Below are 15,131 nucleotides of genomic sequence, written 5' to 3'. Positions count from 1 at the left end.
TGACTTTGCGATTAAAATATTTTTGTTGTCCCACAGATTATTTGGCAACAGTAAATTCTTCTGCTTCGTATGCGTCAGCCTGAGCCTACCTATTTTATTAAAACACATACAGCATGATTCACACATCATTTGCTGCTTCTACTTCAGTAGCTCACCTCACCTCTCCTAGTTGGGCGATGAGACAAGATAGTAGCTACTAACAATTGGATACCACGAAATTGGGGAGAAAAAGGGGTAAAAAATAAATACATAAAAAATGTAATCATTTAAAAAGAGAAGACAACGCGCTCATAGGTTAGGCAGCTATGGTGAGTGAGCATTGTGCCTTTTCATTTACAATAAGTATTGATGGTAGCCACTAACAAGATAGTAGCTACTCATGTATTTGTCTCTGCTGGCAAATCGTCCTCCTAAAAAGGTAGACTATATCCTATATGCAAAAGTAGCAGTTGTAGCTGTCATCATTCTTGCTGCTCCAAGTTCAGTACATTAGAGATCAGGTGTGTTGGTCTCAATTCAATAAAGTAGGCTATAGCCTATGCAGGTGTAGTTGCACTACATGACCAAAAGTTTGTTGACACCTGCTTGTTAAATTTCCAAATCATGGACATTAATACAGAGATAGTCCCCCCTTTGCTGCTATAACAGCCTCCACTCTTCTGGGAAGGATTTCCTCTAGATGTTGGAACATTGCTGCGGGGACTTGCTTCCATTCATCCACGAGCATTCAGGCACTGATGTTGGGCGATTAGGCCCGCAGTTGGGGTTCCAATTCATCCCAAAGGTGTTCGATGGGATTGAGGTCAGGGCTCTGTGCAGGCCAGTCAAGTTCTTCCATACCGATCTTGACAAACCATTTCTGTATGGACCTCGCTTTGTGCATGGGGGCATTGTCATGCTGGAACAGGAAAGGGTCTTCCCCAAACTGTTGCCACAATGTTGGAAGCACAGAATCGCCTAGAATGACATTGTACAGTGCCTTTGGAGACTATTCAGACCCCTTGACATTTTCCACATTTTGTTACATTACAGCTTTGTTCTAAAATGGATTAAATTGTTTTTTTTCCCATCAATCTACACACAATACCCCATAATGACAAAGCAAAAACAGGTTTTAGATTTTTTTTAAATATATATAATATATTTTTAAACGGAAATATCACATTTGCATAAAATATTCAGACCTTTTACTCAGTAGTTTGTTGAAGCACCTTTGACAGTGATTACAGCATTGAGTCGTCTTGTGTATGATGCTACAAGCTTGCCACACCTGTATTTGGGGAGTTTCTCCCATTCTTCTCTGCAGATCCTCTCAAGTTCGGTCAGGTTGGATGGGGAGCGTCGCTGGACACCTATTTTCAGGTCCCTCCAGAGATGTTCAATCGGATTCAAGTCCGGGCTCTGGCTGGGCCACTCAAGGACATTCAGAGACTTGTTCCGAAGCCACTCCTGCTTTGTCTTGGCTGTGTACTTAGGGTCGTTGTGCTGTTGGAAGGTGAACCTTTCGCCCCAGTCTGAGGTTTTGAGCGCTCTGGAGCAAGTTTGCTCCGGGTCTGAAAACTTAAGTAAATACGTTTTTATATATATATATATATATATATATATTATATATATATATATATAATATATTTTTTTATACGTTTGTAAGTACTTCAAAAAAACGTTTTTCACTTTGTTATTCTGGGTTATTGTGTTTAATTAAGATTTTAATGTATTTAATCAATTTTAGAATAAGGCTAATGTAACAAAATGTGGGGAAAGGCAGGGGTCTGAATACTTTCCGAATACACTGTACATCTTTATTTTCAGTTTGTCAAAATTCTGCCTTGCTAGAGCTGCCCCGGTAAACTAAGTGCTATTATTGTGACGTGGCAACGTCTAGCAGCAACATCGGCTCAGCCGCGAAGTGGTAGGCCACACAAGCTCACAGAACAGGACCGCCGAATGCTGAAGTGAGTATAAATCGTCTGTTCTCGTTTTTAACACTCAATACCGAGTTCCAAACTGCCTCTGGAAGCAACGTCAGCACAAAAACTGTTAGTCGGGAGCTTCATTAAAGTGGCTGAGCTTGCCACACAAAAGCTTATGCGCCATGCCAAGAGTCGGCTGGATTGGTGTTAAGCTCGCCGCCATCGGACTCTGGAGCAGTGGAAACGCATTCTCTCGAGTGATGATTCACGCTTCACCATCTGGCAGTCCAATGGATGAATGTGGGTTTGCTGGATGCCAGGAGAAAGCTACCTGCCCCAATGCATAGTGTCGACTGTAAAGTTTGGTGGAGGAAGAATAATGGTCTGGGGGCTGTTTTTCATGGTTTGGGCTAGACCCCTTTAGTTCCAGTGAAGGGAAATCTTAACTGCATGCAGTGCCTTCGGAAAGTATTAAGATCCCTTGACCTTTCCCACATTTTGTTACTTTATAGCCCTATTCTAAAATTGATTTTTTTTCATCCTCAGCAATCTACACACAATACCCCATATTGAAAAAGAGAACTGATTTTTTAAAGAAATTTTTGCTATAATGTATTAAAAAATAAAAAACTACGCTTAGCTATGAGACTCGAAATTGAGCTCCGGTGCATCCTGTTTCCATTGATCATCCTTGATATGTTGTTACAACTTGATTGTAGTCCACCTGTGGTAAATTCTATTTATTGGATATTATTTTGAAAGGCACACACCTGTCTATATAAGATCCCACAGTTGGCAGTGCAATTCAGAGCCAAAACCAAGCCACAAGGTTGAAGGAATTGTCCATAGAGATCCGAGACAGGATTGTGTCGAGGCACAGATCTGGGGAATGGTACCAAAACATTTCTGCTGCAATGAAGGTCCCCAAGAACATAGTGGCCTGATCATTCTTAAATGTAAAATGTTGGGAACCACCAAGACTCTTCCTAGAGCTGGCCACCCAGCCAAACTGAGCAATCGGGGGAGAAGGACCTTGGTCTGGAAGTGACCAAGGTTCCTCTGTGGAAAAAACCTTCCAGAAGGATAATCATCTCTGCAGCACTCCACCAATCAGGCCTATATGGGAGAATGGCCACACGGAAGCCACTATTCAGTAAAATGCACATGACAGCCCACTTGGAGTTTGCCAAAAGTCACCTAAAGACTCTATGAGAAACAAGATTCTGTTCTGATGAAACCAAGATTGAACTATTTGGCCTGAATGCCAAGCGTGATGTCTGGAGGAAACCTGGCACCATCCCTAATCATGTCAAAACAAATTTTATTGGTCACATACATATGGTTAGCAGATGTTAATGCGAGTGTAGCGAAATGCTTGTGCTTCTAGTTCCGACAGTGCAGTAATATCTAACAAGTAATCTAACATTTCCACAACTACCTAATACACACAAATGTAAAGGGAAAGAATAAGAATATGTAAATAAAAATATATGGATGAGCGATGACCGAGCAGCATAGGCAAGATGCAATAGATGATATAAAATACAGTATATACATATGAGATTAGCAATGTAAGATATGTAAACATTAAAGTGGCATTATTTAAAGTGACTAGTGATCCATTTATTAAAGTGGCCAATGAGTTAGTGTGTGTTAGTGATGGCTGTTTAACTGTCTGATGGCCTTGAGAGAGAAGCTGTCTTTCAGTCTCTCTGTCCCAGCTTTGACGCACTTGTACTGACCTCGCTTTCTGGATGGTAGTGGGGTGAACAGGCAGTGGTTTGGGTGGTTGTTGTTCTTGATTGCCTTTTTGGCCTTCCTGTGACATCGGGTGCTGTAGGTGTCCTGGGGACAGGTAGTTTGCCCCCGGTGATGTGTTGTGCAGACCGCACAAACCTCTGGAGAGCCTTGTGGTTGAGGGAGGTGCAGTTGCCGTACCAGGCGGTGAAACAGCTCGACGGGATGCTCTCAATTGTGCGTTTGTAAAGGTTTGAAGGATTTAGGTGACAAGACAGCCTCAGGAGGCTGAAGAAATTTGAAGAAGTGGTGTTGTGCCTTCTTCATCACACTGTCTGTGTGGGTGGACCATTTCAGTTTGTCCGTGATGTGTCCACTTTCTCCACTGCTGTCCCATCGATGTGGATAGGGGGTGCTCCCTCTGCTGTTTCCTGAAGTCCACGATCATCTCCTTTGTTTTGTTGACGATGAGTGAGAGGTTGTTTTCCTGACATCACATTCCGAGTGTCCTCACCTCCTCCCTGTAGGTGGTTTCGTCGTTGTTGGTAATCAAGCCCACTTCTGTTCTCTGCGAACTTGATGATTGAGTTGAAGGCGTGCATGGCCATGCAGTCATGGGTGAACCGGGAGTACAGGAGAGGGCTGAGCACACACCCTTGTGGGGCTCCAGTGTTGAGGATTAGCGAAGTGGAGATGTGGTTTCCTACCTTTACCACCTGGGGGCAGCCTGCCAGGAAGTCCAGGACCCAATTACACAGGGAGGGGTTGAGACGCAGGGCCTGAAGCTTAATGATGAGCTTGGAGGGTACTATGGTGTTGAATGCTGAGCTGTAGTCAATGAACAGCGTTCTTACTTTGGTGTTCCTCTTGTCCAGATGAGATAGGGCCGTGTGATGGTGATTGCATCGTCTGTGAACCTGTTGGGGTGGTATGCAAACTGAAGTGGGTCTAGTGTGGCAGGTAAGGTGGATGTGATTTGATCCTTAACTAGTCTCTCAAAGCACTTCATGATGACAGAAGTGAGTGCTACGGGGTGATTGTCATTTAGGTCAGTTACCTTTGCCTTCTTGGGTACAGAAACAATGGTGGCCATCTTGACAGCAGACTGGGATAGGGAGTGATTTAATATGTCCATAAACACACCAGCCAGCTGGTCTGCATATTCTCTGAGGATGCGGCTAGGGATGCCGTCTTGGCCAGCAACCTTACGAGGGTTAACACGTTTAATTGTCTTTGTCACGTCGGGCACGGAGAAGGAGAGGGGGGGCCCGCAGTCCTTGGTAGCGGGCTGCGTCGGTGGCACTGTATTATCCTCAAAGCGGGCAAAGAAGGTGTTTAGTTTGTCTGGATGGAAGACATCTGTGTCCGTGGCTGGTTTTCTTTTTGTAGACCGTAATTGCCTGTAGACCCTGCCACATACGTCTCGTGTCTGAGCCGTTGAATTCCGACTCCACTTTGTCCCTATACCGACATTTGTCTTGTTTGATTGCCTTGCGGATTAAATAACTACACTGTTTATATTCGGCCATATTCCCAGTCATCTTTCAATGGTTAAATGCGGTGGTTCACGTTTTGTGCGAATGCTGCCTATGGTGAAGCATGGTAGTGGCAGCATCATGCTGTGGGTATGTTTTTCAGCGGCAGGGACTGGGAGACTTGTCAGGATCAAGGCAAAGACGGATCAAAGTACAGAGAGGTCCTTGATGAAAACCTGCTCCAGAGTTCTCATGACCTCAGACTGGGGCGAAGGTTCACCTTCCAACAGGACAATGACCCTAAGCACACAGCCAAGACAAAGCAGAAGTGGCTTCGGGACAAGTCTCTGAATGTCCTTGAGTGGCCCAGCCAGATCCCAGACTTGAACCCGATCTAACAGCTCTGGAGAGACCTGAAATTAGATATGATAGAGGATCTGCAGAGAAGAATGGAAGAAACTCTCCAAATACAGGTGTGCCAAGTTTGTAGCATCATACTGTATCTAAGAAAACTCGTGGCTGTAATCTCTGCCAAAGGTTCTTCGTATATGGTCTGAATACTTGTGTAAATGTTACATTTCTTTTCTTTTTTTAGTAATGTTTTTGTTTTTGCTAAAATTTCTGAACCTGTTTTTGCCTTGTCATTCATGGGGTATTGTGTGTAGATTGGGGGGGGGGGGGGGGGACAATTTAATCCTATTTAGAATATGGCAGAATACAAAATGTGGAAAAGTGAAGGGGTCTGAATACTTTCCCAATACACTGTACATGAAAATAAAGTTAATGAATGTAGGGCCTATTTTAAAAAGTTTTGAAAAAAAGTTTTACATGGTTATTCAATCATAGCTAATGTTAACTATAAATTGCACGTGTGCACAACAGATTACCTCCATGATTGCAGCGCAGAGATGCAAGCGAGAGATGGAATTTCACTGAGTTCGCGCTATATGGGTCGGCAGGGTAGCCTAGTGGTTAGAGCGTTGGAGTAGTAACCGGAAGGTTGCAAGTTCAAATCCCCGAGCTGACAAGATACAAATCTGTCGTTCTGCCCTTGAACAGGCAGTTAACCCACTGTTCCTAGGCCATCATTGAAAATAAGAATTTGTTCTTAACTGACTTGCCAAGTTAAATAAAGGTAAAATAAAAAATATAGATCAATGTTTTTTCTGTGATCGACTCAACATTATATCAGCAACTTTTCAGTGCAACAAACCAAAAACAAATCTAACTTTGAAAGATTGAGTCTTTGATTTTCTTGTAGGAGTAGAATTCTATTGGCGGGGTAGCCCACGATCAGTCTTTCAATCACCCGGGAGGGAATGGGTTTTTCAGATTTGATCCGCACGTGTGCACATTTGTTGATATTCTTTGCTAGTTGGCGAGTTATTAGCCCAGTTATAGATAAGTATAGTTCAGCAATGGGGTGTTACTGCTTCCTACAAGAGCACAAAACGTGTAGGCTACATTTCAAGTTGTCTTTGAACAGCCAGTCAGGTAAAAAGCTTATAAAGGGGCAGTGTTGTATTTTTAGACTGGCTTGACTGTGCAAATAAGCCAATCGGCAGAGGGGTAGGCTACATTGTCTAATTCTCTGTATGGTAATGATAATTCATTGTAAGTGTTTTTTGCTTCCTACAACACAATACAAATGAACATAACCTAAAACATATTTGGCCTATAGCGTCACAGACCAAGTAAAACATCATGAATTAATGTCAAGCCCTTCATAATGTAAAAACGTGTTTAAAAGTCTCATGCAATGTAGGCCTGCATTGAACAGCACGTATAGGCTACTGTAGACTATAATCATAGAAATCAAAAGCTATTTACATTTAATAATGTTATGGGATTTGCTCCGTTTTGTTTTGTTGGTAGAACTACGTTATACTCAAATTGCCACAATAGCCTATCTGTCATGCAGGTGAATGAGGACCCAAAAGCGACTTGGCGAAAACAGAGTCTTTAATCCAGTAAAGTAATTCTACAAACATAAGACATAATTCCACTCGTAATGACGAGAACAGACTGGAGACTCGATCAAGAACTGCAGGTTGCCTCGGGAAGGCACTTGAACCTAGCAGACTCAGACACCTGCTCTCCACGCAGCATCTGAGGGAAACACGACACGACAGGGCGATACACAGACACAGCACGGTGAACAATAGACAAGGATCCGACAGGACAGGAACGGAAAACAAGGGAAGAAATAGGGACTCTAATCAGGGGAAAAGATAAGGAACAGGTGTGGGAAGACTAAATGATTGATTAGGGGAATAGGAACAGCTGGGAGCAGGAACGGAACGATAGAGAGAAGAGAGAGAGGAAGGGAGAGAGAAAAAGGGGAACGAACCTAAAAAGACCAGCAGGGGGAAAATGAACAGAGGGAAAAGCAAAATGACAAGACAATCTAAGACAAAACATGACAGTACCCCCCCACTCACCGAGCGCCTCCTGGCGCACTCGAGGAGGAATCCTGGCGGCAACGGAGGAAATCATCAATGAGTGAACGGTCCAGCACGTCCCGAGACGGAACCCAACTCCTCTCCTCAGGACCGTAACCCTCCCAATCCACTAAGTATTGGTGACCCCGTCCCCGAGAACGCATGTCCATGATCCTACGTACCTTGTAAATAGGTGCGCTCTCGACAAGGACGGGAGGGGGAGGGAAGACGAACGGGGTGCGAAGAAAGGGCTTGACACAGGAGACATGGAAGACAGGATGGACGCGACGAAGATGTCGCGGAAGAAGCAGTCGCACAGCGACAGGATTGACGACCTGGGAGACACGGAACGGACCAATGAACCGCGGAGTCAACTTACGAGAAGCTGTCGTAAGAGGAAGGTTGCGAGTGGAAAGCCACACTCTCTGGCCGCAACAATACCTTGGACTCTTAATCCTGCGTTTATTGGCGGCTCTCACAGTCTGTGCCCTGTAACGGCAAAGTGCAGACCTCACCCTCCTCCAGGTGCGCTCACAACGTTGGACAAACGCTTGAGCGGAGGGAACGCTGGACTCGGCAAGCTGGGATGAGAACAGAGGAGGCTGGTAACCCAGACTACTCTGAAACGGAGATAACCCGGTAGCAGACAAAGGAAGCGAGTTGTGAGCTGTTCTGCCCAAGACGCAGGGTTTCTGAAAGAAAGGCTGCGTAGTATGCGACCAATCGTCTGATTGGCCCTCTCTGCTTGACCGTTAGACTGGGGATGAAACCCGGAAGAGAGACTGACGGACGCACCAATCAAACGACAGAACTCCCTCCAAAACTGTGACGTGAATTGCGGGCCTCTGTCTGAAACGGCGTCTAACGGGAGGCCATGAATTCTGAACACATTCTCGATGATGATTTGTGCCGTCTCCTTAGCGGAAGGAAGTTTAGCGAGGGGAATGAAATGTGCCGCCTTAGAGAACCTATCGACAACCGTAAGAATCACAGTCTTCCCCGCAGACAAAGGCAGACCGGTAATGAAGTCTAGGGCGATGTGAGACCATGGTCGAGAAGGAATGGGGAGCGGTCTGAGACGACCGGCAGGAGGAGAGTTACCCGACTTAGTCTGCGCGCAGTCCGAACAAGCAGCCACGAAACGGCGCGTGTCACGCTCCTGAGTCGGCCACCAAAAGCGCTGGCGAATAGACGCAAGAGTGCCTCGAACACCGGGATGACCAGCTAACTTGGCAGAGTGAGCCCACTGAAGAACAGCCAGACGAGTGGAAACAGGAACGAAAAGGAGGTTACTAGGACAAGCGCGCGGCGACGCAGTGTGCGTGAGTGCTTGCTTAACCTGTCTTTCAATTCCCCAGACTGTCAACCCGACAACACGCCCATAAGGAAGAATCCCCTCGGGATCAGTAGAAGCCACAGAAGAACTAAACAGACGGGATAAGGCATCAGGCTTGGTGTTCTTGCTACCCGGACGGTAAGAAATCACAAACTCGAAACGAGCGAAAAACAACGCCCAACGAGCTTGACGGGCATTAAGTCGTTTGGCAGAACGGATGTACTCAAGGTTCTTATGGTCTGTCCAAACGACAAAAGGAACGGTCGCCCCCTCCAACCACTGTCGCCATTCGCCTAGGGCTAAGCGGATGGCGAGCAGTTCGCGGTTACCCACATCATAGTTGCGTTCGGATGGCGACAGGCGATGAGAAAAATAAGCGCAAGGATGAACCTTATCGTCAGACTGGAAGCGCTGGGATAGAATGGCTCCCACGCCTACCTCTGAAGCGTCAACCTCGACAATGAATTGTCTAGTGACGTCAGGAGTAACGAGGATAGGAGCGGACGTAAAACGTTCTTTTAGAAGATCAAAAGCTCCCTGGGCGGAACCGGACCACTTAAAACACGTCTTGACAGAAGTAAGAGCTGTGAGAGGGGCAGCAACTTGACCGAAATTACGAATGAAACGCCGATAGAAATTAGCGAAACCTAAAAAGCGCTGCAACTCGACACGTGACCTTGGAACGGGCCAATCACTGACAGCTTGGACCTTAGCGGAATCCATCTGAATGCCTTCAGCGGAAATAACGGAACCGAGAAAAGTAACGGAGGAGACATGAAAAGAGCACTTCTCAGCCTTCACGTAGAGACAATTCTCTAAAAGGCGCTGTAGAACACGTCGAACGTGCTGAACATGAATCTCGAGTGACGGTGAAAAAATCAGGATATCGTCAAGATAGACAAAAACAAAGATGTTCAGCATGTCTCTCAGAACATCATTAACTAATGCCTGAAAAACAGCTGGCGCATTGGCGAGACCAAACGGCAGAACCCGGTACTCAAAATGCCCTAACGGAGTGTTAAACGCCGTTTTCCACTCGTCCCCCTCTCTCATGCGCACGAGATGGTAAGCGTTACGAAGGTCCAACTTAGTAAAGCACCTGGCTCCCTGCAGAATCTCGAAGGCTGATGACATAAGGGGAAGCGGATAACGATTCTTAACCGTTATGTCATTCAGCCCTCGATAATCCACGCAGGGCGCAGAGTACCGTCCTTCTTCTTAACAAAAAGAACCCCGCCCCGGCCGGAGAGGAAGAAGGCACTATGGTACCGGCGTCAAGAGACACAGATAAATAATCCTCGAGAGCCTTACGTTCGGGAGCCGACAGAGAGTATAGTCTACCCCGAGGAGGAGTGGTCCCCGGAAGGAGATCAATACTACAATCATACGACCGGTGAGGAGGAAGGGAGTTGGCTCGGGACCGACTGAAGACCGTGCGCAGATCATGATATTCCTCCGGCACTCCTGTCAAATCGCCAGGTTCCTCCTGAGAAGTGGGGACAGAAGAAATGGGAGGGATGGCAGACATTAAGCACTTCACATGACAAGAAACGTTCCAGGATAGGATAGAATTACTAGACCAATTAATAGAAGGATTATGACATACTAGCCAGGGATGACCCAAAACAACAGGTGTAAAAGGTGAACGAAAAATCAAAAAAGAAATAGTCTCACTGTGGTTACCAGATACTGTGAGAGTTGAAGGTAGTGTCTCAAATCTGATACTGGGAAGATGACTACCATCTAAGGCAAACATGGGCGTAGGCTTGTCTAACTGTCTGAAAGGAATGTTATGTTTCCGAACCCATGCTTCGTCCATGAAACAACCCTCAGCCCCAGAGTCAATCAAGGCACTGCATGTAGCACCCGAACCAGTCCAGCGTAAATGGACCGACATAGTAGTACAGGATCTAGATGAAGAGACCTGAGTAGTAGCGCTCACCAGTAGCCCTCCGCTTACTGATGAGCTCTGGCCTTTTACTGGACATGAATTGACAAAATGTCCATCAAATCCGCAATAGAGGCACAGGCGGTTGGTGATCCTCCGTTCCCTCTCCTTGGTCGAGATGTGAATACCTCCCAGCTGCATGGGCTCAGTCTCTGAGCCAGAGGAGGGAGATGGTTGCGATGCGGAGCAGGGAAACACCGTTGACGCGAGCTCTCTTCCACGAGCTTGGTGACGAAGATCTAAAAGGTCGTTCTATGCGGATGGCGAGAGCAATCAAAGAGTCCACACTGGAAGGAACCTCCCGAGAGAGAATCTCATCTTTGACCACTGCGTGGAGTCCCTCCAGAAAACGAGCGAGCAGCGCCGGCTCGTTCCAGTCACTAGAGGCAGCAAGAGTGCGAAACTATAGAGTAATCCGTTATGGATCGATCACCTTGGCATAGGGAAGCCAGGGCCCTAGAAGCCTCCCTACCAAAAACTGAACGGTCAAAAACCCGAATCATCTCCTCTTTAAAGTTCTGGTAATTGTTTGAACAATCAGCCCTTGCCTCCCAGATAGCTGTGCCCCACTCTCGAGCCCGGCCAGTAAGGAGTGAAATGACGTAAGCAACCCGAGCTCTCTCGCTAGAGTATGTGTTGGGTTGGAGAGAGAACACAATATCACACTGGGTGAGAAAGGAGCAGCACTCCGTGGGCTGCCCGGAGTAGCAAGGTGGGTTATTAACCCTAGGTTCCGGAGGCTCGGCAGGCCAGGAAGTAACAGGTGGCACGAGACGAAGACTCTGGAACTGTCCAGAGAGGTCGGAAACCTGAGCGGCCAGGTTCTCCACGGCATGGCGAGCAGCAGACAATTCCTGCTCGTGTCTGCCGAGCATGGCTCCTTGGATCTCGACGGCAGTGTTACGAACGTATGTAGTCGCTGGGTCCATTCCTTGGTCGGATCCTTCTGTCATGCAGGTGAATGAGGACCCAAAAGCGACTTGGCGAAAACAGAGTCTTTAATCCAGTAAAGTAATTCTACAAACATAAGACATAATTCCACTCGTAATGACGAGAACAGACTGGAGACTCGATCAAGAACTGCAGGTTGCCTCGGGAAGGCACTTGAACCTAGCAGACTCAGACACCTGCTCTCCACGCAGCATCTGAGGGAAACACGACACGACAGGGCGATACACAGACACAGCACGGTGAACAATAGACAAGGATCCGACAGGACAGGAACGGAAAACAAGGGAAGAAATAGGGACTCTAATCAGGGGAAAAGATAAGGAACAGGTGTGGGAAGACTAAATGATTGATTAGGGGAATAGGAACAGCTGGGAGCAGGAACGGAACGATAGAGAGAAGAGAGAGAGGAAGGGAGAGAGAGAAAAAGGGGAACGAACCTAAAAAGACCAGCAGGGGGAAAATGAACAGAGGGAAAAGCAAAATGACAAGACAATCTAAGACAAAACATGACACTATCGGCTACTATCGGCTACTAAGGATACAGCCTCAGTGTTCACTGTAAGCAAAATTCTCACAATCACCAGGTTTCTGGTCACAAGACCAAACATTTTCTCAGTGCCCCAAAAAGTTTGAGGGAACATTGGTCACAGCCGTGCTGAATGTGTTTATATATTCTGAACTATATTCCAAGTAACTGATATCTGAGCCCAGCCAAATCACAGACCCACTGAACAAAAATATAAACACAAAATGCAACAATTTCAAAGATTTTACAGAGTTACAGTTCATATAAGGAGATCAGTCAATTCAGATAAATTGATTAGGCCCTACATTGTGGATTTCACATGACTTGGAATACAAATATGCCTCTGTTGGTCACAGAGACCTTTCAAAATAAAGTAGGGGCGTGTATCATAAAATCAGTCAGTACCTGGTGTGACCACCATTTGCCTCATGCAGCGCAACACATCTCCTTCTCATAGAGTTGATCAGACTGTTAATTGTGGCCTGTGGAATGTTGTCCCACTCCTCTTCAATGGCTGTGCAAAGTTTGTGGATATTGGCGGGAACTGGAACACGCTGTCATACACGTCAATCCAGAGCATCCTAAACATGCTCAATGGGTGATATGTCTGGTGAGTATGCAGGCCATGGAAGAACTGGGACATTTTCAACTTCCAGGAATTGTGTACAGATTGTGTAAAGGGGCGGTGCGTTATCATGCTGAAACATGAGATGATGGCGGCGGATGAATGGCACAACAATGAGCTTCAGGATCTTGTCACTGTATCTTTGTGCCTTCAAATTGCCACTGATAAAATGTAATTGTGTTTGTTGTCTGTAGCTTATGCCTACCCATACCATAACGCCACCGTAGGGCACTCTGGTCACAACGATGACACCAGAAAACTGCTCACCCACACGATGCCCAAACTGCCTGCTACAGTTGAAACAGGGATTCATCTATGAAGAGCACAGTTCTCCAGCGTGTCAGTGGCCATCGAAGATGAGCATTTGCCCACTGAAGTCGCTTACGACGCCAAACTGCACTAGGTCTCTGGTAAGGACGACGAGCACACAGATGAGCTTCCCTGAGACTTTCTGACAGTTTGTTCAGAAATTATTCTGTTGTGCAAACCCACCGTTTCATCAGCTGTCCAGGTGGCTTGTCTCAGACGATCCCGCAGGTGAAGAAGCCGGATTTGAAGGTCCTGGGTTGGCATGGTTACACATGGTCTGCTGTGACAAGTTGGACGTACTGTCAAATTCTCTAAAATGACATTGGAGGCAGTTTATGGTAGAGAAATTAACATTAAATTCTCTGGCAACAGATCTGGTGGACATTCCTGCAGTCAGCATGCCAATTGCACACTCCCTCAACTTGGAACGTCTGTGGCATTGTGTTCTGTGACAACTGAACATTTTAGAGCGGGGGGGGCAACTCCAGTCCTCGAGGGCCTGATTGGTGTCACACTTTTTCTCCATCCCTAGAAAACACAGCTGATTTAATCAAATTGCATTCTAAACTGAAGATCATGATTAGGTGTTTATTCTAGTCAGGTGTGTTAGCTGGGGCTGGGGAAAAACTGTGACATCAATCAGGCCCTCGAGGACTGGAATTGCCCACCCCTGTTTTAGTGACCTTTTATTGTACCCAGCACAAGGTGCGCCTGTGTAATGATCATGCTGTTTAATGAGCGTCTTGATATGCCACACCTGTCAGATGGATGGATTATCTTGGCAATGGAGAAAAACTCTCTAAGAGGGATGTAAACAAATGTCTGCGCAAAATTTGAGAGAGTTTTTTTGTGCTTATGGAACCTTTCTGGAATGTTTTATTTCAACTCATTAATCATGGGACCAACACTTTTTTTACATATTGCATTTTTTATATTTTTGTTCAGTGTATGTCTGTCTCAGACAGATATATGGTGTCTCTGATCCAGTCTCCTGGTATGTCTTAGGGCCTAGGGGTATTTTAACAGTGGTCTTTGTGGTTTGAGAGGTCTAGTAAAATACGTCTGTGACAGGACAGCTCTCTGTCCCAGAGACGCCACCCACCATCTGTCAGAACCTCTCGTTGTCTGAATGATGGACAAGAGTATTTTTCCGACCAGTCGTACTACATATTTTCCTCGTGTGCGGGTCTCTTGCAGATTTACAGAAAGTGCTTTATGATCCTGCTGCAGATGCTCCATCCTCTCTGGGTTTGATTGATGAGCCTTAATCTGGCCAGGAGGCTCGAATCCGTTAGTGGAGGACAGGAGAGGAGATAGTGGATTGGACGAGAGCCCTGGGGAGGAGGGGATGTTGGGAAATCGGGTTTTAGATGAATGGTTGTTGAACTTTCGGTGCGTCCCTCCTCAAATGTCTTTTTGTTGAAACACCCTTACTGGACCACCAAGGCACTCAAGTATTTTAGTCATCTTGCCTTTGAGGTTTACTGAAGGAAAGGGTTTCTTTGTTGGTTTTTGGAAATTCCTATGGTTACTGATTCAGTAGGTCAGTGGTTCCCAAACTTTTTATTGTCCCGTACCCCTTCATTCAACGTCCAGCTCTATACCCCCTCTAGCACCAGGGTCAGCGCATTCTCAAATGTTGTTTTTTGACATCATTCTAAGCCTGCCACACACACATACACACTGTACGATACATTTATTAAACATAAGAACGAGTGTTTTCACAACCGGGCTCGTGGGAAGTGACAAAGAGCTCTTATAGGACCAAGGCACAAATAATAATAATCAATTATTTTGCTCTTTATTTAGCCATCTTACATATAAAACCTTATTTGGGGCCTCCCGAGTTGTGCAGTGGTCTAAGGAAGTGCTA

At 46.0% G+C, this 15,131-nt stretch overlaps 1 protein-coding gene across 6 annotated transcripts in view; it reads left to right on the top strand.

The window, feature by feature from the left end:
• The window catches only part of LOC124044052 (leucine-rich repeat and calponin homology domain-containing protein 1-like), a 115,854-nt gene that overhangs the window by 61,066 nt on the left and 39,657 nt on the right, over positions 1-15,131 (top strand). The gene's annotated exons all lie outside the window — the stretch shown is intronic.

This window comes from Oncorhynchus gorbuscha, linkage group LG09 (assembly GCF_021184085.1).
Source record: "Oncorhynchus gorbuscha isolate QuinsamMale2020 ecotype Even-year linkage group LG09, OgorEven_v1.0, whole genome shotgun sequence".
Taxonomy (NCBI): Eukaryota; Metazoa; Chordata; class Actinopteri; order Salmoniformes; family Salmonidae; genus Oncorhynchus; species Oncorhynchus gorbuscha.
The sequence above is the reverse complement of the archived record's forward strand: the minus strand, read 5'-3'. Positions and strand labels throughout refer to the sequence as shown.